This window comes from Coregonus lavaretus (genome assembly GCF_964263955.1).
Source record: "Coregonus lavaretus genome assembly, chromosome: 10".
Classification (NCBI taxonomy): domain Eukaryota; kingdom Metazoa; phylum Chordata; class Actinopteri; order Salmoniformes; family Salmonidae; genus Coregonus; species Coregonus lavaretus.
Window position 1 is genome coordinate 13,622,181 of NC_139997.1, and position 23,643 is coordinate 13,645,823.

Sequence of the window (23,643 nt, forward strand, 5' to 3'; positions counted from 1 at the left end):
GTATGAGTGAAATAAAGGATGTACTGTATGAACTAGTGTATGAGTGAAATGAAGGATTGCTGCATGAACTACTGTATGAGTGAAATAAAGGATGTACTGTATGAACTACTGTATGAGTGAAATGAAGGATGTACTGTATGAATGAAATGAAGGATGTACTGTATGAGTGAAATAAAGGATGTACTGTATGAACTAGTGTATGAGTGAAATAAAGGATGTACTGTATGAGTGAAATAAAGGATGTACTGTATGAACTAGTGTATGAGTGAAATGAAGGATTGCTGTATGAACTACTGTATGAGTGAAATAAAGGATGTACTGTATGAACTACAGTATGAGTGAAATTAAGGATGTACTGCATGAATGAAACAAAGAATGTACTGTATGAGTGAAATAAAGGATGTACTGTATGAGTGAAATGAAGGATGTACTGTATGAGTGAAATGAAGGATGTACTGTATGAGCGAAATGAAGGATGTACTGTATGAGCGAAATAAAGGATGTACTGTATGAACTAGTGTATGGGTGAAATAAAGGATGTACTGAATGAGTGAAATAAAGGATGTACTGTATGAGTGAAATGAAGGATGTACTGTATGAGTGAAATGAAGGATGTACTGTATGAGTGAAATTAAGGATGTACTCTATGAACTAGTGTATGAGAGTAATGAAGGATTGCTGCATGAACTACTGTATGAGTGAAAAAAAGGATGTACTGTATGAACTACTGTATGAGTGAAATGAAGGATGTACTGTATGAGTGAAATAAAGGATGTACTGTATGAGTGAAATAAAGGATATATTGTATGAACTAGTGTATGAGTGAAATGAAGGATTGCTGTATGAACTACTGTATAAGTGAAATAAAGGATGTACTGTATGAACTACTGTATGAGTGAAATGAAGGATGTACTGTATGAGTGAAATAAAGAATGTACTGTATGAGTGAAATGAGGGATGTACTGTATGAGTGAAATTAAGGATGTACTGTATGAGCGAAATAAAGAATGTACTGTATGAACTAGTGTATGAGTGAAATAAAGGATGTACTGTATGAGTGAAATAAAGGATGTACTGTATGAACTAGTGTATGAGTGAAATGAAGGATTGCTGTATGAACTACTGTATGAGTGAAATAAAGGATGTACTGTATGAACTACAGTATGAATGAAATTAAGGATGTACTGCATGAATGAAATAAAGAATGTACTGTATGAGTGAAATAAAGGATGTACTGTATGAGTGAAATGAAGGATGTACTGTATGAGTGAAATGAAGGATGTACTGTATGAGCGAAATGAAGGATGTACTGTATGAGCGAAATAAAGGATGTACTGTATGAACTAGTGTATGGGTGAAATAAAGGATGTACTGAATGAGTGAAATAAAGGATGTACTGTATGAGTGAAATGAAGGATGTACTGTATGAGTGAAATGAAGGATGTACTGTATGAGTGAAATTAAGGATGTACTGTATGAACTAGTGTATGAGAGTAATGAAGGATTGCTGCATGAACTACTGTATGAGTGAAAAAAATGATGTACTGTATGAACTACTGTATGAGTGAAATGAAGGATGTACTGTATGAGTGAAATAAAGGATGTACTGTATGAGTGAAATAAAGGATATACTGTATGAACTAGTGTATGAGTGAAATGAAGGATTGCTGTATGAACTACTGTATAAGTGAAATAAAGGATGTACTGTATGAACTACTGTATGAGTGAAATGAAGGATGTACTGTATGAGTGAAATAAAGAATGTACTGTATGAGTAAAATGAGGGATGTACTGTATGAGTGAAATTAAGGATGTACTGTATGAGCGAAATAAAGAATGTACTGTATGAACTAGTGTATGGGTGAAATAAAGGATGTACTGAATGAGTGAAATAAAGGATGTACTGTATGAGTGAAATGAAGGATGTACTGTATGAGTGAAATTAAGGATGTACTGTATGAGTGAAATAAAGGATGTACTGTATGAACTACTGTATGAGTGAAATGAAGGATGTACTGTATGAGTGAAATAAAGGATGTACTGTATGAGTGAAATAAAGGATGTACTGTATGAGTGAAATGAAGGATGTACTGTATGAGTGAAATTAAGGATGTACTGTATGAGTGAAATAAAGGATGTACTGTATGAAGTAGTGTATGAGTGAAATAAAGGATGTACTGTATGAGTGAAATAAAGGATGTACTGTATGAGTGAAATGAAGGATGTACTGTATGAGTGAAATGAAGGATGTACTGTATGAGTGAAATTAAGGATGTACTGTATGAGTGAAATAAAGGATGTACTGTATGAACTAGTGTATGAGTGAAATAAAGGATGTACTGTATGAGTGAAATCAAGGATGTACTGTATGAGTGAAATAGAGGATGTACTGTATGAACTACTGTATGAGTGAAATGAAGGATGTACTGTATGAGTGAAATAAAGGATGTACTGTATGAACTAGTGTATGAGTGAAATGAAGGATTGCTGCATGAACTACTGTATGAGTGAAATAAAGGATGTACTGTATGAACTACTGTATGAGTGAAATGAAGGATGTACTGTATGAGTGAAATGAAGGATGTACTGTATGAGTGAAATAAAGGATGTACTGTATGAACTAGTGTATGACTGAAATAAAGGATGTACTGTATGAGTGAAATCAAGGATGTACTGTATGAGTGAAATGAATGATGTACTGTATGAGTGAAATATAGGATGTACTGTATGAACTACTGTATGAGTGAAATGAAGGATGTACTGTATGAGTGAAATAAAGGATGTACTGTATGAACTAGTGTATGAGTGAAATGAAGGATTGCTGCATGAACTACTGTATGAGTGAAATAAAGGATGTACTGTATGAACTACTGTATGAGTGAAATTAAGGATGTCCTGTATGAGTGAAATAAAGGATGTACTGTATGAACTAGTGTATGACTGAAATGAAGGATTGCTGTATGAACTACTGTATGAGTGAAATGAAGGATGTACTGTATGAGTGAAATAAAGGATGTACTGTATGAGTGAAATAAAGGATGTACTGTATGAACTAGTGTATGAGTGAAATAAAGGATGTACTGTATGAACTAGTGTATGAGTGAAATGAAGTATTGCTGTATGAACTACTGTATGAGTGAAATGAAGGATGTACTGTATGAGTGAAATAAAGGATGTACTGTATGAACTAGTGTATGGGTGAAATAAAGGATGTACTGAATGAGTGAAATAAAGGATGTACTGTATGAGTGAAATTAAGGATGTACTGTATGAGTGAAATGAAGGATGTACTGTATGAATGAAATTAAGGATGTACTGTATGAGTTAAATAAAGGATGTACTGTATGAACTACTGTATGAGTGAAATGAAGGATGTACTGTATGAACTACAGTATGTGTGAAATTAAGGATGTACTGTATGAATGAAATAAAGAATGTACTGTATGAGTGAAATAAAGGATGTACTGTATGAGTGAAATGAAGGATGTACTGTATGAGTGAAATGAAGGATGTACTGTATGAGTGAAATGAAGGATGTACTGTATGAGCGAAATAAAGGATGTACTGTATGAACTAGTGTATGAGTGAAATAAAGGATGTACTGTATGAACTACAGTATGTGTGAAATTAAGGATGTACTGTATGAATGAAATAAAGAATGTACTGTATGAGTGAAATAAAGGATGTACTGTATGAGTGAAATGAAGGATGTACTGTATGAGTGAAATAAAGGATGTACTGTATGAGTGAAATGAAGGATGTACTGTATGAGTGAAATGAAGGATGTACTGTATGAGTGAAATAAAGGATGTACTGTATGAACTAGTGTATGAGTGAAATAAAGGATGTACTGTATGAGTGAAATAAAGGATGTACTGTATGAGTGAAATGAAGGATGCACTGTATGAGTGAAATGAAGGATGTACTGTATGAGTGAAATGAAGGATGTACTGTATGAGTGAAATAAAGGATGTACTGTATGAACTAGTGTATGAGTGAAATAAAGGATGCACTGTATGAGTGAAATGAAGGATGTACTGTATGAGTGAAATGAAGGATGTACTGTATGAGTGAAATAAAGGATGTACTGTATGAACTAGTGTATGAGTGAAATAAAGGATGTACTGTATGAGTGAAATAAAGGATGTACTGTATGAGTGAAATGAAGGATGTACTGTATGAGCGAAATAAAGGATGTACTGTATGAACTAGTGTATGAGTGAAATAAAGGATGTACTGTATGAGTGAAATGAAGGATGTACTGTATGAGTGAAATATAGGATGTACTGTATGAACTACTGTATGAGTGAAATGAAGGATGTACTGTATGAGTGAAATAAAGGATGTACTGTATGAGTGAAATAAAGGATGTACTGTATGAACTAGTGTATGAGTGAAATAAAGGATGTACTGTATGAACTAGTGTATGAGTGAAATGAAGTATTGCTGTATGAACTACTGTATGAGTGAAATGAAGGATGTACTGTATGAGTGAAATAAAGGATGTACTGTATGAACTAGTGTATGGGTGAAATAAAGGATGTACTGAATGAGTGAAATAAAGGATGTACTGTATGAGTGAAATTAAGGATGTACTGTATGAGTGAAATGAAGGATGTACTGTATGAATGAAATTAAGGATGTACTGTATGAGTTAAATAAAGGATGTACTGTATGAACTACTGTATGAGTGAAATGAAGGATGTACTGTATGAACTACAGTATGTGTGAAATTAAGGATGTACTGTATGAATGAAATAAAGAATGTACTGTATGAGTGAAATAAAGGATGTACTGTATGAGTGAAATGAAGGATGTACTGTATGAGTGAAATGAAGGATGTACTGTATGAGTGAAATGAAGGATGTACTGTATGAGCGAAATAAAGGATGTACTGTATGAACTAGTGTATGAGTGAAATAAAGGATGTACTGTATGAACTACAGTATGTGTGAAATTAAGGATGTACTGTATGAATGAAATAAAGAATGTACTGTATGAGTGAAATAAAGGATGTACTGTATGAGTGAAATGAAGGATGTACTGTATGAGTGAAATAAAGGATGTACTGTATGAGTGAAATGAAGGATGTACTGTATGAGTGAAATGAAGGATGTACTGTATGAGTGAAATAAAGGATGTACTGTATGAACTAGTGTATGAGTGAAATAAAGGATGTACTGTATGAGTGAAATAAAGGATGTACTGTATGAGTGAAATGAAGGATGCACTGTATGAGTGAAATGAAGGATGTACTGTATGAGTGAAATGAAGGATGTACTGTATGAGTGAAATAAAGGATGTACTGTATGAACTAGTGTATGAGTGAAATAAAGGATGTACTGTATGAGTGAAATGAAGGATGTACTGTATGAGTGAAATGAAGGATGTACTGTATGAGTGAAATAAAGGATGTACTGTATGAACTAGTGTATGAGTGAAATAAAGGATGTACTGTATGAGTGAAATAAAGGATGTACTGTATGAGTGAAATGAAGGATGTACTGTATGAGCGAAATAAAGGATGTACTGTATGAACTAGTGTATGAGTGAAATAAAGGATGTACTGTATGAGTGAAATGAAGGATGTACTGTATGAGTGAAATATAGGATGTACTGTATGAACTACTGTATGAGTGAAATGAAGGATGTACTGTATGAGTGAAATAAAGGATGTACTGTATGAGTGAAATAAAGGATGTACTGTATGAACTAGTGTATGAGTGAAATGAAGGATTGCTGCATGAACTACTGTATGAGTGAAATAAAGGATGTACTGTATGAACTACTGTATGAGTGAAATGAAGGATGTACTGTATGAATGAAATGAAGGATGTACTGTATGAGTGAAATAAAGGATGTACTGTATGAACTAGTGTATGAGTGAAATAAAGGATGTACTGTATGAGTGAAATAAAGGATGTACTGTATGAACTAGTGTATGAGTGAAATGAAGGATTGCTGTATGAACTACTGTATGAGTGAAATAAAGGATGTACTGTATGAACTACAGTATGAGTGAAATTAAGGATGTACTGCATGAATGAAACAAAGAATGTACTGTATGAGTGAAATAAAGGATGTACTGTATGAGTGAAATGAAGGATGTACTGTATGAGTGAAATGAAGGATGTACTGTATGAGCGAAATGAAGGATGTACTGTATGAGCGAAATAAAGGATGTACTGTATGAACTAGTGTATGGGTGAAATAAAGGATGTACTGAATGAGTGAAATAAAGGATGTACTGTATGAGTGAAATGAAGGATGTACTGTATGAGTAAAATGAAGGATGTACTGTATGAGTGAAATTAAGGATGTACTCTATGAACTAGTGTATGAGAGTAATGAAGGATTGCTGCATGAACTACTGTATGAGTGAAAAAAAGGATGTACTGTATGAACTACTGTATGAGTGAAATGAAGGATGTACTGTATGAGTGAAATAAAGGATGTACTGTATGAGTGAAATAAAGGATATATTGTATGAACTAGTGTATGAGTGAAATGAAGGATTGCTGTATGAACTACTGTATAAGTGAAATAAAGGATGTACTGTATGAACTACTGTATGAGTGAAATGAAGGATGTACTGTATGAGTGAAATAAAGAATGTACTGTATGAGTGAAATGAGGGATGTACTGTATGAGTGAAATTAAGGATGTACTGTATGAGCGAAATAAAGAATGTACTGTATGAACTAGTGTATGAGTGAAATAAAGGATGTACTGTATGAGTGAAATAAAGGATGTACTGTATGAACTAGTGTATGAGTGAAATGAAGGATTGCTGTATGAACTACTGTATGAGTGAAATAAAGGATGTACTGTATGAACTACAGTATGAATGAAATTAAGGATGTACTGCATGAATGAAATAAAGAATGTACTGTATGAGTGAAATAAAGGATGTACTGTATGAGTGAAATGAAGGATGTACTGTATGAGTGAAATGAAGGATGTACTGTATGAGTGAAATGAAGGATGTACTGTATGAGCGAAATAAAGGATGTACTGTATGAACTAGTGTATGGGTGAAATAAAGGATGTACTGAATGAGTGAAATAAAGGATGTACTGTATGAGTGAAATGAAGGATGTACTGTATGAACTAGTGTATGAGAGTAATGAAGGATTGCTGCATGAACTACTGTATGAGTGAAAAAAATGATGTACTGTATGAACTACTGTATGAGTGAAATGAAGGATGTACTGTATGAGTGAAATAAAGGATGTACTGTATGAGTGAAATAAAGGATATACTGTATGAACTAGTGTATGAGTGAAATGAAGGATTGCTGTATGAACTACTGTATAAGTGAAATAAAGGATGTACTGTATGAACTACTGTATGAGTGAAATGAAGGATGTACTGTATGAGTGAAATAAAGAATGTACTGTATGAGTGAAATGAGGGATGTACTGTATGAGTGAAATTAAGGATGTACTGTATGAGCGAAATAAAGAATGTACTGTATGAACTAGTGTATGGGTGAAATAAAGGATGTACTGAATGAGTGAAATAAAGGATGTACTGTATGAGTGAAATGAAGGATGTACTGTATGAGTGAAATAAAGGATGTACTGTATGAACTACTGTATGAGTGAAATGAAGGATGTACTGTATGAGTGAAATAAAGGATGTACTGTATGAGTGAAATAAAGGATGTACTGTATGAGTGAAATGAAGGATGTACTGTATGAGTGAAATGAAGGATGTACTGTATGAGTGAAATAAAGGATGTACTGTATGAAGTAGTGTATGAGTGAAATAAAGGATGTACTGTATGAGTGAAATAAAGGATGTACTGTATGAGTGAAATGAAGGATGTACTGTATGAGTGAAATGAAGGATGTACTGTATGAGTGAAATAAAGGATGTACTGTATGAACTAGTGTATGAGTGAAATAAAGGATGTACTGTATGAGTGAAATCAAGGATGTACTGTATGAGTGAAATATAGGATGTACTGTATGAACTACTGTATGAGTGAAATGAAGGATGTACTGTATGAGTGAAATAAAGGATGTACTGTATGAGTGAAATAAAGGATGTACTGTATGAACTAGTGTATGAGTGAAATGAAGGATTGCTGCATGAACTACTGTATGAGTGAAATAAAGGATGTACTGTATGAACTACTGTATGAGTGAAATGAAGGATGTACTGTATGAGTGAAATAAAGAATGTACTGTATGAACTAGTGTATGACTGAAATAAAGGATGTACTGTATGAGTGAAATCAAGGATGTACTGTATGAGTGAAATGAATGATGTACTGTATGAGTGAAATATAGGATGTACTGTATGAACTACTGTATGAGTGAAATGAAGGATGTACTGTATGAGTGAAATAAAGGATGTACTGTATGAACTAGTGTATGAGTGAAATGAAGGATTGCTGCATGAACTACTGTATGAGTGAAATAAAGGATGTACTGTATGAACTACTGTATGAGTGAAATTAAGGATGTCCTGTATGAGTGAAATAAAGGATGTACTGTATGAACTAGTGTATGAGTGAAATGAAGGATTGCTGTATGAACTACTGTATGAGTGAAATGAAGGATGTACTGTATGAGTGAAATAAAGGATGTACTGTATGAGTGAAATAAAGGATGTACTGTATGAACTAGTGTATGAGTGAAATAAAGGATGTACTGTATGAACTAGTGTATGAGTGAAATGAAGGATTGCTGTATGAACTACTGTATGAGTGAAATGAAGGAATTACTGTATGAGTGAAATAAAGGATGTACTGTATGAACTAGTGTATGGGTGAAATAAAGGATGTACTGAATGAGTGAAATAAAGGATGTACTGTATGAGTGAAATTAAGGATGTACTGTATGAGTGAAATGAAGGATGTACTGTATGAATGAAATTAAGGATGTACTGTATGAGTGAAATAAAGGATGTACTGTATGAACTACTGTATGAGTGAAATGAAGGATGTACTGTATGAGTGAAATGAAGGATGTACTGTATGAGTGAAATAAAGGATGTACTGTATGAGTGAAATAAAGGATGTACTGTATGAACTAGTGTATGAGTGAAATAAAGGATGTACTGTATGAGTGAAATAAAGGATGTACTGTATGAGTGAAATGAATGATGTACTGTATGAGTGAAATGAAGGATGTACTGTATGAGTGAAATGAAGGATGTACTGTATGAGCAAAATAAAGGATGTACTGTATGAACTAGTGTATGAGTGAAATAAAGGATGTACTGTATGAACTAGTGTATGAGTGAAATGAAGGATTGCTGCATGAACTACTGTATGAGTGAAATAAAGGATGTACTGTATGAACTACTGTATGAGTGAAATGAAGGATGTACTGTATGAGTGAAATAAAGGATGTACTGTATGAGTGAAATAAAGGATGTACTGTATGAACTACTGTATGAGTGAAATGAAGGATGTACTGTATGAGTGAAATAAAGGATGTACTGTATGAACAACTGTATGAGTGAAATTAAGGAATGAAAGAGTCTGTGGAAAGAGGAGAATGTTTGAGAAAGAAAAAGAGTTTTACTCTTGTTGGTCCACAGTAAGCCGTGTGATCTTCAGACTGTAGTCAGGACAGAGAGACGTGATAGACAGACGATCAGAGGAGTGATACTGCACCCTGTGAGGAGAGGAGAAGAGGAGGAGGAGAGGACAGGAAAGGATGGGAGAGTAGGTGTTGGAGGGAAAGGAGTGGAGCAGGGGGTTGGAGGAGGGGAGTGGAATAGGGGGATGGAGGGGAGGAGGACGGGGGTGGAAGTGGGGAGTGGAGGGGAGGAGGACGGGGGTGGAGGAGGGGAGTGGAGGAGGAGGTTGGAGGGGGAGAAATAAGAGTGAAATAGAGTGATAGTGATGGTCAGCATGCATGTCTAATATATGAGGATAGAGGGAGGAAAATAAAGAATGAGTGATGGAGTGATGGATGAATGAGAAGACACATATTGTGTATGTATGGTTTCATACTGTGTATCGTTCTACCTGACAGGTATAGAGGTAAAGGGTTTCTTGTATATGTCGGCCAGTTTGTCCATGACCACAGCAGCGGTAGTAAAGATCCTGTACGTGTGGAGGAAGGTGTTGAGGAAGTCGATGGACAGGAAGCGCAGGTCAGTCAGTCTCTCCAGCAGCCGCTCCACGCTGGCGTAGCGGATCTGGGGGACCTTGCAGGAGTTGAGCGTCTTGCTGAAGCAGATGTTCACATCATTTTTGTGCAGCCGCGCGTCTGACCTGGTGGGACACGTATGAATAAGCTCATCAGCCATTGGGTGATCTCCAAGAGAGGGCAAAGGGAATTGGATAACCTGGGGATTATAAACCCTCACTGGTGTGGAAAAGGAAATAAACTCTATTTAAACTTTATTTGAGCTCTTACTTGATCATGTGCGGCACAGTGACTTTAGAGTTCTCCTCAAACACACTGGTCATCAGGCCATTACAGCGGATATTATCTATACACTATAGACAGAGAAAAATAAATAGGTACAGAATGAAAGACAGAGGGAGAAAAGAGAGAAGGTGAGACAGTCATGTCCCGGTCCATGGTGCTGAACCTCTTTCAAATCAGTGGTTAGAGGCTTGCAGAAGCAGTAGGGGTAGTAGTTGATTTGGGACTGGGCACCTCATCCCCAGGTGCGTTTACCTGACTGATGTCACTGGTCCAGCCAGCTTTCTCCTGGCGGGAGGGAGCCAATAGGATGACAGAGAAGGCGGAGCCATCAGGGGGTTCCACCATGATCTTAAACTCCAGGTGGTTGAAGCCCTGACTTCCTGCATTGTCTACAGAGGGGAGAGGGGGAGAGAGCGAGAGAAAGCGAGAGAGCGAGAGAAAGAGTGAGAGAGACAAGATTAATAGACTTGTTGTTGATTGGATGATTGATTTGATTGATTGATTAAGAAAGATACTTACAGTCCTCATCATTGGCATCCAGGTCCTCTACAAGTGTACATTCTATCAGGGTCAACACCCCACCCTGCTGTTAGGATCAAAGGGAAGAGGTTAGAGGTCATACGTTATGTGTAGAGGGAAGGTCAGTTGTGTTAAAATATATACAAACGTTTCCTACTACATTTTACATTTACGATTTTAGTCATTTAGCAGACGCTCTTATCCAGAGCGACTTACAGTTAGTGAGTGCATACATTTTTCATACTGGCCTCCCGTGGGAAACGAACCCACAACCCTGGCGATGCAAGCGCCATGCTCTACCATCTGAGCTACAGGGGACCCTACCTTTACAAAAACATTTTGTATGTATATGTGTGCATGTGTTTGACCATGTGAAAGTACATGCATGTGTGTCTGCGTGTGTGTTTGACTCTCACCTTGAGCAGGTGCACCTTGCCCCCGGAAGTGCGTGTGCAGACAAGGAAGTGTTTTGTAAACAGGAAGCACTGTCGCTCTCCTTCCTTCCTGAGTGACAGAGAGCCCAGGCGGACCTTACTGAGCATGCCCCGTTCACTGCTGGATGGGAGCTGGATCAGAGAGCCTGTTGGGTGGATGGATAGGGTGGATGGTGTGTGTGTATTTGGTGGGAGGCGGGGAAAGAAAAAACATAGGTTACACATACTGTACTACTGATGACAGTTACCGGCAACCATCTTATAATGCTGTGGATTCTGCCTGGTGTGTGAGTGTGTGTGTTTTTACACGTGTATGTACTCCCCCTGTCTGACGAAGGTCTGGCTGGTATCCAGTAATATGTCACAGCCTTCTACGATCATTCTCTCAATGGCCAGATTCTTACGAATGTTCTCTGTATCGCTCACCTCACAATGCATCATCCTGACAACAAAACCACAGTTAGCTACATTATCAACACAACCACTGTTACCTTCATTATCCACACAGTGACTGTTAGCTACATTATCTACACCGCAGTGGTTAGATACATTATCTACACAACCGCGGTTAGCTACATTATCTACACAACCACGGTTAACCACATTATCATCACAGCCCGTTTTAGCTACATTATCAACACAACCACTGTTTGCTACAGATACATTATCTACACAACCACTGTTAACTACAGCTACATTATCCACACAACCACTGTTGGCTACATTATCAACACAACTACTGTTAGCTAAAGCTACATTATCCACACAGACACTGTTAGCTACATTATCTACACAACCAGTGTTAGCTACAGCTACATTATCTATGCAATCTCTGTTAGCTACAGCTACATTATCTACACAACATCCCGTAGCTACATTATCAACACAACCACTGTTAGCTACATTATCAACATGACTACTGTTAGCTACAACTACATTATCCACATAGCCACTGTTAGCTACATTATCCACACAACCACTGTTAGCTACATTATCTACACAACCACTGTTAGGTTCAGATACAATATCCACACTCACTTTGACAGCTCCTCTAGTTTGGACTTGGCGAACTCCAGGCTCTTGCGCTCCACGTGCTCATGAGGTGTGTGTGCCAGCAGCTCATGGAGAGTGATGATGTAACGAGGAATCTGAAACACAATGGAAAGGTGTCTGTCTGTCAGTCAGGTGCCATATAGCTCTACAGGTGAGGAGAGAGGAGGTCTGGGCCATATGGTAGATGTGGAAGTTGAGGGGTTAAAGGTCAGAGGTTAATGAGGTCTGGACGTTTGTGTGTGTGCGTGTGTGTGTTTTACCTGAAACATGGGGTATGTGAGGAAGGTCTCCAGCATGCGTTCCTCACAGGCAGCATTAGCCTCATACTGCTTCAGCAGCTTGTCAAAGTCTCTGTTCTGTTTACAGTTGGCCAGAACCTGCAGACTGTACTGGTGGTTCCTCACAAACTCCTGGTAGATGTTCAGCATGGGCAGCAGCATGTCAAACAGGTCTGCTAGAGAGAGAGCGAGACATTAACACACATTATACACACACTGAACAAAAATATAAGAAAATATAAACGCAACATGCAACAATTTCAAATATTTGACTGAGTTACAGATCATATAAGGAAATCATCAATTGAAATAAATTAATTAGGCCCTAATCTATGGATTTCACATGACTGGGAATACAGATATGCATCTGTTGGTCACAAATAACTTTTTTTTAAAGTAGGGGCGTGGATCAGAAAACCAGTCAGTACCTGGTGTGACCACCATTTGCCTCATGCAGCGCAACACATTTCCTTCGCATAGAGTTGATCAGGCTGTTGATTGTGGCCTGTGGAATGTTGTCCCACTCTTCAATGGCTGTGCAAAGTTGCTGGATATTGGCGGGAACTGGAACACGCTGTCATACACGTCGATCCAGAGCATCCCAAACATGCTCAATGGGTGACATGTCTGGTGAGTATTCAGGACATGGAAGAACTGGGACATTTTCAGCTTCCAGGAATTGTGTACAGATCCTGGCAACATGGGGCTGTGCATTATCATACTGAAACATGAGGTGATGGTGGAGGATGAATGGCACAACAATGGGCCTCAGGATCTCATCACGGTATCTCTGTGCATTCAAATTGCCATCGATAAAATTCAATTGTGTTCGTTGTCTGTAGCTTTTTCCTGCCCATACCATATCCCCACCGCCACCATGGGGCACTCTGTTCACAACGTTGACATTAGCAAACCACTCGCCCACACGACGCCATTCACGCTGTCTGCCATCTGCTCGGTACAGTTGAAACTGGGATTCATCTGTGAAGAGCACACTTCTCCAGCGTACCAGTGGCCATCGAAAGTGAGCATTTGCCCACTGAAGTCGGTTACGAAGCCAAACTGCAGTCAGGGCAAGACCCTGGTGAGGACGACGAGCACACAGATGAGCTTCCCTGAGACAGTTTGTGCAGAAATCCTTCGGTTGTGCAAACCCACAGTTTAATCAGCTGGTCTCAGACGATCCCGCAGGTGAAGAACCTGGATGTGGAGGTCCTGGGCTGGCGTGGTTACACGTGGTCTGCAGTTGTGAGGCCGGTTGGACGTTTTGCCAAATTGTCTAAAACAACGTTGGAGGCGGCTTATGTGTTAATTCTCTGGCAACAGCTCTGGTGGACATTGCTGCAGTCAGTATGCCAATTGCACGCTCCCTCAAAACTTGAGAAATCTGTGGCATTGTGTTGTGTGACAAAACTGTACATTTTAGAGTGGCCTTTTATTGTCCCCAGCACAAGGTGCACCTGTGTAATGATCATGGTGTTTAATCATCTTCTTGATATGCCACACCTGTCAGGTGGATGGATTATCTTGGCAAAGGAGAACTGCTCACTAACAGGGATGTAAGTAAAATTAATGGGATTTTTTATTTCAGCTCATGAAACATGGGACCAACACTACATGTTGCATTTATATTTTTGTTCATAGCTAGATTCACGCACAGATCCTAGAAATACAATACATTGATAAAACAGGTCGTAAGAAGATTCCATATTGATAATCAAAGAGGTCAGCATTAAATAGCCCACATAGATAGACCCACTGTTCGAGCACTCTACTCACCCAGCACCAGCGTGGGCCAGTTGGCTATCCGAGCCTTCAGCCCCTGGTGGAAGATCTCATGGAGGAACATGATGGTCTCACTGAGGACTGAGAGAAGATGAAGAGATGTAGTTGAGATCTCAGGTCTACCAGTTGAAAAAGATGCTTCTGACATCGTAGTCTGTGTGTGTGTGCGTGCATGCGTGCTTTCATATGTATGTGTGTTACCTGTTGAGGAAGATGCTGCTGACGTCATCGTGGCTGATTGGAGGTTTCTTGGAGCTGGCGGCCATACGTAGCAGTCTGAGGAAGAAGTTGACCAAGACAGAGAGCTGGCAGACGTACTCTGTCTCTGCCTCCACCATGTCAAACACGATGTGGTTCCTCTTCCTCATGTTCTCAGCGTGTGGAGAACAGATGTAGTCCTGAACAATGATCTTCCACTTCCTCCGACACAGCCAGCCTCGCATGAAACTCTGGACCTGGAGGGGAGACAGGACACACCGGTCAGAATACACACATAAATATAGGTCAGAATACCTACCAAGATTTTGCGGAAAGTGATAAAATACCGTAAATGCAATTGCTGATACCTTTTTGATCTTTCTAATGTCTGGATCCTCCTCCTCTTGGTTAGTCTGGTAAGGCAGCATCCTCTCCTTGGCCTTATTCAACAGTACGATCTGGAAGAACACAGTCAACAGTCAGATCCATGTGAGTGTGTGTGTGTGTATGTGTGTGTGTGTGCGTGCGTGTGTGCGTATGTGTATGTGTGTCTATGTGTGTGTATGTATGTGTTTATGTATGAGTGTGTGTACCTCTGCTTTCAGCCTCTCTATCTCTGTGTCCTGGTCCTCTAGCTGGGTGCGTAGCTGGTTGGCTGCCACCTTCTCTGTCTCCATGATCTGGACCAGGTGGATGTACTTCTGCATCAGGACTTCGCGCTCAATGATGATGTCAGAGTAACTAGAGGTGGAATGGTAAGTGTGGAATGTTACGTGTAAACCAAGTTGACATGGTGAACATTGCACAGCGAACATCACAAAAGCATTATGCTCGATACGCATGACCAAGAAACATCATTTTCAAAGTAAACATTATAGCATTCATTTATTCATAATCTATCGATGTACATTGGTAACAGTAGAACATACACATCTAGTTCAGTGGTAGTCTCTTGGAGGGAGGGAGGGAGGGAGGGAGGGAGGGAGGGGATGTGGGAGATGTAGAGAGAGCGAGACAGAGATGTTATGATTAGTGGGATAAAGAGAGAGAAAGGGGAAGGGGGGGGACAGAGAGAGCGAGGTGGAGTGTCGAGGTCAGGGCTGTGTTGTAATCACTGTGGCAGTACAGCACCAGAGTGTGACCTAAATGTGAACCGCTCCGAGCAGAGCACGCACACACACAGTATCTCTTACAAATGGAGCAGACATGTGGAGAGGGGGTTTTGTGTGTGTGTTTAGCGTGTGGATCACTACACAGTCACTGTGTGTCTTAGAGCAGATCAAGCCACACTGGCTCCTTAGGGGAGAGTCAGCTGTTGCATTTACATGTGTGTCATGAGTACAACAAGCAAGCCAGACCCAAATCAAGCCCTAACTCCTATCATTCCCCTTGCCCCTAGCTGCTACCTCTTGTAAAGTGGTGTTGAGGTGTTCTTGTTGGATACACTCCACCCTCTTACCTGGCCTGTTGGTTGACTCGACCCACTTATTGCAGTCTGACTCCTCCTCCGTCCGCAGCTCCAGAGGCTTCTGACCGTCATGGCCAAACACCACCAGGAAGTAGTGTTGGAGGAAACAGGAAACATAAATACTATTACCAGGAAGTAAACAGGAAATATAATCAACATTTTAAGGTGCTACTCAATCAATTGCAGGTATCAGATGTTTGTAATACTTTAGAAGTGTTTGATTTGCACAGCAGCATGTCCTGGAAAGCCACACATACGCACCCACACATTCACACACGCACGCACACATTCACACACGCACACACACAAGTTGCTCTTTCTCTGACAGGAATCCGATAAACACGCAATTTCCTCCAAGTTAGGCGTTCCCACCACATAAACAATACTCTCAGACTATAAAGAATTACTTAATTGTTTAAAACGTTTAAAAAAACATAGAGAACATTTCTTGAGTCCTTGCCACTGTGCACGGAAAGCAGGAAATGCTGTCCCAAATGACCTCTTCTGTCTGTGACTCAGTTCACTGACCAAAACACATTAGAGGGAACAGGAGAGTGCTATAAAGGTCATAGTACAGAACCAGGTTTCCTGCAAAATAAAAAATGGTCTTATTTACCCAGCAAACATGACCCCATTGGCCCCATGTGGGTATTCAGTGGGCAAGGTGGGCACGGGCTAGCCCACACCAGCCCAACATGGGCTAGCCCAGCACAGGCTAGCCCACAGCAATCCCACAACAAGCCCAACACAGGCTAGCCCACATCAATCCCACATCAGCCCAATTAATACATTATTTTTAAATAGCAAAAGGCTCATCGGTCCAATGCGGGCAGCCTACATGGGGACAATATTTTAGCCCACACTGGGCCCACATCGTGTCAATGTGGACATGTTTGCTGGGTAGCTACTGTGTTCTGCCCACCCATTCCTTGGGAGGAAAGGAGACTGTTTATGCAAGAAATACTGTGAAAATAATGTCTCTATTCTATTCTATTTGACAATATTGTTCCATTTTGAATGTTCATTTTCTATTTTAAATTCAAATGTATTTTCATACAATTACAGTGAGGGAAAAAGTATTTGATCCCCTGCTGATTTTGTACGTGTCACGCCCTGGCTCTGGGGACTCTTTAATGTTGAGCCAGGGTGTTAGTTTCTATGTTTAGTTTTCTAGGTTTATGTTCTAGATCGTGTGGATCTATGTTGGCCAGGGTGGTTCCCAATCAGAGGCAGCTGATTCTCGTTGTCTCTGATTGGGAACCATACTTAGGCAGCCTGTTTGGCACAGTTAATTGTGGGATCTTGTTCTTTATAGGTTTGTGTTTGTGAACCTTTAGACTTCACGTATCGTTTTGTTGTTTTTGTGTTGGTGTATTAAGTACTCATTAAAAGATGTACGCCTATCACGCTGCGCCTTGGTCCGGTTCTTACGACGATCGTGACAGAAGATCCCACCAAAGAAGGACCAAGCAGCGTGTTCAGGAGCAAACGCCGGGTAAGGAACTGGAGAAGTTGGCGATGTTCCAGGTGGGCGAATGGTGGTCTTGGGAGGCCATGTTCGCGGGCAAAGGGCCATGGGCAAAAGTTAAAGCCCTGGCGAGAGAGGAGGTACGGCGCCAACCGTGCCGTCGTCGGACAGGCGAGAGGCAACCCCAATAAAACAAATTGGGGGGGCACACGGCATGGACGACGGGGCTGCTGAAGGCAGCTACAGGGCGAGTTTGTGGACTAGGAGAGGAGGCCACCAGGTTACGGGGGCCATTGGTCATGAGGGGGAAGGAGAGTGTAGAGGCACGGCGAGAGGTACTGGGGTGTGTTACCAGTCCGGTCCGGCCCGTTCCTGATCCCCGCGCAAGGCCAGTGGTGTGTGTTCCCAGTACGGTCCGGCCTGTTCCTGCTCCCCGCACCAAGCCAGTGGTGCGCGTCGCCAGCCCGGCCCGGCCTGTTCCTGCCCCTCGCACCAAGCCTTTGGTGCGCGTCGCCAGCCCGGCCCGGCCTGTTCCTGCCCCTCGCACCAAGCCTGTGGTGCGCGTCGCCAGCCCGGCCCGGCCTGTTCCTGCCCCTCGCACCAAGCCAGTGGTGCGCGTCGCCAGCCCGGCCCGGCCTGTTCCTGCCCCTCGCACCAAGCCTGTGGTGCGCGTCGCCAGCCCGGCCCGGCCCGTTCCTGCTCCCCGCACCAAGCCAGTGGTGCGCGTCGTCAGCCCGGTCGGGCCCGTTCCTGCTCCCCGCACCAAGCCAGTGGTGCGCGTCGTCAGCCCGGTCCGACCCGTTCCTGCTCCCCGCACCAAGCCAGTGGTGCGCGTCGTCAGCCTGGTCCGGCCCGTTCCTGCCCCTCGCACCAAGCCTGTGGTGCGCGTCGCCAGCCCGGCCCGGCCTGTTCCTGCCCCTCGCACCAAGCCAGTGGTGCGCGTCGTCAGCCCGGTCCGGCCCGTTCCTGCTCCCCGCACCAAGCCAGTGGTGCGCGTCGTCAGCCCGGTCCGGCCCGTTCCTGCCCCTCGCACCAAGCCTGTGGTGCGCGTCGCCAGCCCGGCCCGGCCTGTTCCTGCCCCTCGCACCAAGCCAGTGGTGCGCGTCGCCAGCCCGGCCCGGCCTGTTCCTGCCCCTCGCACCAAGCCTGTGGTGCGCGTCGCCAGCCCGGCCCGGCCCGTTCCTGCTCCCCGCACCAAGCCAGTGGTGCGCGTCGTCAGCCCGGTCGGGCCCGTTCCTGCTCCCCGCACCAAGCCAGTGGTGCGCGTCGTCAGCCCGGTCCGGCCCGTTCCTGCTCCCCGCACCAAGCCAGTGGTGCGCGTCGTCAGCCCGGTCCGGCCCGTTCCTGCTCCCCGCACCAAGGAAGTGGTGTGCGTCGTCAGCCCGGTCCGGCCCGTTCCTGCTCCCCGCACCAAGCCAGTGGTGCGCGTCGTCAGTCCGGCACGGTCCGTGCCTGTTCCACCTGTGCCTGGTCCGACATCGGTCAGCTGCTCCACACCGGAGCCAGAGCAATCCGCTCCACCGGTGTTCAGTCCAGCTCCGGTCAGCAGGGCCAGACCACGAGGGCAAGAGAGAGAGGGGTGGTCACGCCCGGAGCCGGATCCGCCTCCGAGGCGGAATGCCCACCCGGCCCCTCCCCTGTGGTGTTTGGTTGGCGCGGTCGCAGTCCGCGCCTTTGGGGGGGGGGGGGGGGGGTACTGTCACGCCCTGGCTCTGGGGACTCTTTAATGTTGAGCCAGGGTGTTAGTTTCTATGTTTAGTTTTCTAGGTTTATGTTCTAGATCGTGTGGATCTATGTTGGCCAGGGTGGTTCCCAATCAGAGGCAGCTGATTCTCGTTGTCTCTGATTGGGAACCATACTTAGGCAGCCTGTTTGGCACAGTTAATTGTGGGATCTTGTTCTTTATAGGTTTGTGTTTGTGAACCTTTAGACTTCACGTATCGTTTTGTTGTTTTTGTGTTGGTGTATTAAGTACTCATTAAAAGATGTACGCCTATCACGCTGCGCCTTGGTCCGGTTCTTACGACGATCGTGACAGTACGTTTCCCCACTGACAAAGACATGATCAGTCTATAATTTTAATGGTAGGTTTATTTGAACAGTGAGAGACAGAATAACAACAAAAAAATCCAGAAAAATGCATGTCAAAAATGTTAAAAATTGATTTGCATTTTAATAAGGGAAATAAGTATTTGACCACCTCTCAATCAGAAAGATTTCTGGCTCCCAGGTGTCTTTTATACAGGTAACGAGCTGAGATTAGGAGCACACTCTTAAAGGGAGTGCTCCTAATCTCAGCTTGTTACCTGTATAAAAGACACCTGTCCACAGAAGCAATCAGATTCCAAACTCTCCACCATGGCCAAGACGAAAGAGCTCTCCAAGGATGTCAGGGACAAGATTGTAGACCTACACAAGGCTGGAATGGGCTACAAGACCATCGCCAAGCAGCTTGGTGAGAAGGTGACAACAGTTGGTGCGATTATTCCCAAATGGAAGAAACACAAAAGCACTGTCAATCTCCCTCGGCCTGGGGCTCCATGCAAGATCTCACCTCGTGGAGTTGCAATGATCATGAGAACGGTGAGGAATCAGCCCAAAACTACACAGGAGGATCTTGTCAATGATCTCAAGGCAGCTGGGACCATAGTCACCAAGAAAACAATTGGTAACACACTACGCCGTGAAGGACTGAAATCCTGCAGCGCCCGCAAGGTTCCCCTGCTCAAGAAAGCACATTGCCAATGAACATCTGAATGATTCAGAGGAGAACTGGGTGAAAGTGTTGTGGTCAGATGAGACCAAAATTGAGCTCTTTGGCATCAACTCAACTCGCCGTGTTTGGAGGAGGAGGAATGCTGCCTATGACCCCAAGAACACCATCCCCACCGTCAAACATGGAGGTGGAAACATTATGCTTTGGGGGTGTTTTTCTGCTAAGGGGACAGGACAACTTCACCGCATCAAAGGGACGATGGACAGGGCCATGTACCGTCAAATCTTGGGTGAGAACCTCCTTCCCTCAGCCAGGGCATTGAAAATGGGTCGTGGATGGGTATTCCAGCATGACAATGACCCAAAACACACGGCCAAGGCAACAAAGGAGTGGCTCAAGAAGAAGCACATTAAGGTCCTGGAGTGGCCTAGCCAGTCTCCAGACCTTAATCCCATAGGAAATCTGTGGAGGGAGCTGAAGGTTCGAGTTGCCAAACGTCAGCCTTCGAAACCTTAATGACTTGGAGAAGATCTGCAAAGAGGAGTGGGACAAAATCCCTCCTGAGATGTGTGCAAACCTGGTGGTTCTGTGATTGCCAACAAGGGTTTTGCCACCAAGTACTAAGTACAGTGGGGAAGAAAAGTATTTAGTCAGCCACCAATTGTGCAAGTTCTCCCACTTAAAAAGATGAGAGGCCTGTAATTTTCATCATAGGTACACGTCAACTATGACAGACAAAATGAGCTTTTCTTTTCCAGAAAATCAAATTGTAGGATTTTTAATGAATTTATTTGCAAATTATGGTGGAAAATAAGTATTTGGTCAATAACAAAAGTTTCTCAATACTTTGTTATATACCCTTTGTTGGCAATGACACAGGTCAAACGTTTTCTGTAAGTCTTCACAAGGTTTTTACACACTGTTGCTGGTATTTTGGCCCATTCCTCCATGCAGATCTCCTCTAGAGCTGTGATGTTTTGGGGCTGTCGCTGGGCAACACAGACTTTCAACTCCCTCCAAAGATTTTCTATGGGGTTGAGATCTGGAGACTGGCTAGGCCACTCCAGGACCTTGAAATGCTTCTTACGAAGCCACTCCTTCGTTGCCCGGGCGGTGTGTTTGGGATCATTGTCATGCTGAAAGACCCAGCCACATTTCATCTTCAATGCCTTTGCTGATGGAAGGAGGTTTTCACTCAAAATCTCACGATACATGGCCCCATTCATTCTTTCCTTTACACGGATCAGTCGTCCTGGTCCCTTTGCAGAAAAACAGCCCCAAAGCAAGATGTTTCCACCCCCATGCTTCACAGTAGGTATGGTGTTCTTTGGATGCAACTCAGCATTCTTTGTCCTCCAAACACGACGAGTTGAGTTTTTACCCAAATGTTCTATTTTGGTTTCATCTGACCATATGACATTCTCCCAATCCTCTTCTGGATCATCCAAATGCACTCTAGCAAACTTCAGACGGGCCTTTACATGTACTGGCTTAAGCAGGGGGACACGTCTGCACTGCAGGATTTGAGTCCCTGGCGGCGTAGTGTGTTACTGATGGTAGGCTTTGTTACTTTGGTCCCAGCTCTCTGCAGGTCATTCACTAGGTCCCCCCGTGTGGTTCTGGGATTTTTGCTCACCGTTCTTGTGATCATTTTGACCCCACGGGGTTAGATCTTGCGTGGAGCCCCAGATCGAGGGAGATTATCAGTGGTCTTGTATGTCTTCCATTTCCTAATAATTGCTCCCACAGTTGATTTCTTCAAACCAAGCTGCTTACCTATTGCAGATTCAGTCTTCCCAGCCTGGTGCAGGTCTACAATTTTGTTTCTGGTGTCCTTTGACAGCTCTTTGGTCTTGGCCATAGTGGAGTTTGGAGTGTGACTGTTTGAGGTTGTGGACAGGTGTCTTTTATACTGATAACAAGTTCAAACAGGTGCCATTAATACAGGTAACGAGTGGAGGACAGAGGAGCCTCTTAAAGAATAAGTTACAGGTCTGTGAGAGCCAGAAATCTTGCTTGTTTGTAGGTGACCAAATACTTATTTTCCACCATAATTTGCAAATAAATTCATTAAAAATCCTACAATGTGATTTTCTGGATTTTGTTTCCTCAATTTGTCTGTCATAGTTGACGTGTACCTATGATGAAAATTACAGGCCTCTCTCATCTTTTTAAGTGGGAGAACTTGCACAATTGGTGGCTGACTAAATACTTTTTTTCCCCACTGTAATGTTTTCTAGAGGGGTCAAATACGTATTTCCCTCATTAAAATGCAAATCAATTTATAACATTTTTGACATGCATTTTTCTGGATTTTTTTATTTTATTCTGTCTCTCACTGTTCAAATAAACCTACCATTAAAATTATAGACTGATCATGTCTTTGTCAGTGGGGAAACGTACAAAATCAGCAGGGGATCAAATACTTTTTTCCCTCACTGTATGATTCGAATGTCACCACTGATCTGCTTATTTAGAAAATAAAGATGTGAATCTGTATCCGATACATAAAATGCTGGACTCAATGAGAATATATTTTCATACAATTAGATTCAAATTCCACCACAAGACATTGCTTTATTCAAATAAAATCAGATGCTACAAAAATGTGTGTGTGTGGCGTGCACGTGTGTGTATATAAACGGGTAAGAGACACTAGCGCGTTTGCCTGCTAAGAGACCAGAGAGAGGCTTAAGGGCTTGTTTATGTTGTATGTGTATATGTGTGTTTATGTGTGTATGTGTGTGTGCGTGTGTGTGTGTGTGTGTGTGTGTGTGTGTGTGTGTGTGTGTGTGTGTGTGTGTGTGTGCAGGTTTCATAACCACCAGGGCTTGTGCAGCTCCTTACTGCTGCTAATGCGGCTTCCCCAGCCTAAGGCCTGTGAACGAATAGTTGACTTCCGTTTATGTGTCAGACTGATAAACTGGAGAGGGAGTAATGGTCGCTGGTCAGCATTGAGAAAGCAGCAGCCAGCAGAGCTGTGTAAAGTACCAAAATACAAATAGGCCTATATGATGAGCCTGTGTGTGTGCGTGTGTGTGTGTGTGTGTGTGTGTGTGTGTGTGTGTTTGTGTGTGTCAGGCCTGTGTTCAAATGTGTATTTGAGTATCTGGTATTTAAAATACATTTTGTCTGTGTATTTGAGTATTTTTAATCAAGTACTTTTATTTGAGTATTTGAATGGTTATTTGTAAAAACCAATCTACCAAATTGTATTTGAGGGTATTTTCAAATACTGGGATAAATGAATAGGTGTGTATTTGAGTCAGTGTATTTGAGTATTTCCAAATATATTAAAATATTCAACTACTTGTCTAAAAGATATCT

General features: G+C 42.2%; 1 pseudogene across 1 annotated transcript in view; it reads right to left on the reverse strand.

Annotated features, from left to right (window-relative positions):
• Window positions 1-23,643, reverse strand: part of LOC311136496 (ras-specific guanine nucleotide-releasing factor 2-like) — a 69,112-nt pseudogene that overhangs the window by 39,718 nt on the left and 5,751 nt on the right. The window contains exons 2-15 of the transcript XR_014615421.1: window positions 16,124-16,229; window positions 15,258-15,405; window positions 15,033-15,122; window positions 14,668-14,921; window positions 14,461-14,540; window positions 12,664-12,857; window positions 12,389-12,498; window positions 11,660-11,792; window positions 11,333-11,482; window positions 10,917-10,983; window positions 10,650-10,786; window positions 10,383-10,465; window positions 9,989-10,237; window positions 9,540-9,632 (exon numbers count right to left, since the gene is read on the reverse strand). The product of XR_014615421.1 is annotated as a ras-specific guanine nucleotide-releasing factor 2-like (transcript). The remainder of the gene's footprint in view (window positions 1-9,539; window positions 9,633-9,988; window positions 10,238-10,382; window positions 10,466-10,649; window positions 10,787-10,916; window positions 10,984-11,332; window positions 11,483-11,659; window positions 11,793-12,388; window positions 12,499-12,663; window positions 12,858-14,460; window positions 14,541-14,667; window positions 14,922-15,032; window positions 15,123-15,257; window positions 15,406-16,123; window positions 16,230-23,643) is intronic.